Here is a 1039-nt window from a genome sequence, read left to right on the forward strand (position 1 = left end):
GCTTGTGCCTAAAGTAGGTGTGGAGGGGAGACCATTAATTATTCTTTGTCTTCTGAAAAAAATTGTCTTCTGGAATTAAAAAGTGAAAAAAAATTGCCCTTCCTTTTCATGAAGGAAAGCAGTGCTGCATAATCCATGCTTTATCAATATTTATTATGTTTTAAAAGATACTTAATAATGATGGCTTATACATCCTATTTTAAAGACCATTTATTTTATTTCTTATTACTAGATTTGGAGGATTTTGAAATTTTTTCAATTTAAATGTTGAATTAAAAATGTAACCTTTTAGGGGTGCCTGGGTGGCACAGTCGGTTAAGCGTCCGACTTCAGCCAGGTCACGATCTCGCGGTCCGTGAGTTCGAGCCCCGCGTCGGGCTCTGGGCTGATGGCTCAGAGCCTGGAGCCTGTTTCCGATTCTGTGTCTCCCTCTCTCTCTGCCCCTCCCCCGTTCATGCTCTGTCTCTCTCTGTCCCAAAAATAAATAAACGTTGAAAAAAAAAAAAATGTAACCTTTTATAAATACATGGCCAAAAAAGTTCTGTTAATTTTAAAGTTTGGACAGAAATTATATTACTCTGAAGTGTACTTAGGCTTAATTCTTTTTGGCTTATTTAGAGGATTGGATCATTTTAAAAAACTGCAAATAAATAAGTGGATTTTAATTTGGTAATCAGGAAGACACAAAGACTATACAAGTTTGTTGTATTTGAGTTTGTTTTTTGATGATACGTTGTAAAAATTCTCCCAGTGCAATATTTGTCGGAATATATTATTCTAGTCATCATTTGTATAGCTTTGTTTTTAAGTATATTAAATGTAAAATCAGAAAAACACGTAATATTTGTGGTGATTTTCTGGGGAAAAAGGTAAACTTGGCAGTGTTGAAAGAATGGATTCTTTGCAAAACACTATTTTATAGAGTCATAGAGTCTTAGGGCCTTAGAGATCATGTACCAATGAGGGAATTCCTTTTCCAGCATTCCTTTTCCAGCATTCCAGCAGTATCCAGCCCCTGCTTCCAGTGATAGCATTGAAG

The 1039-nt window shown here is 35.7% G+C and overlaps 1 long non-coding RNA gene across 1 annotated transcript; it reads right to left on the minus strand.

The window, feature by feature from the left end:
• Window positions 1–247: 247 nt before the first annotated feature.
• LOC122484399 lies at window positions 248–620 on the minus strand. Its single transcript, XR_006297563.1, has 2 exons — window positions 514–620; window positions 248–285 (listed from the first exon to the last, which is right to left on the minus strand). It is a non-coding gene; the product is annotated as an uncharacterized LOC122484399 (long non-coding RNA).
• Between the last annotated feature and the right edge of the window lie 419 nt (window positions 621–1039).

Source organism: Prionailurus bengalensis, chromosome D1, assembly GCF_016509475.1.
Source record: "Prionailurus bengalensis isolate Pbe53 chromosome D1, Fcat_Pben_1.1_paternal_pri, whole genome shotgun sequence".
Classification (NCBI taxonomy): domain Eukaryota; kingdom Metazoa; phylum Chordata; class Mammalia; order Carnivora; family Felidae; genus Prionailurus; species Prionailurus bengalensis.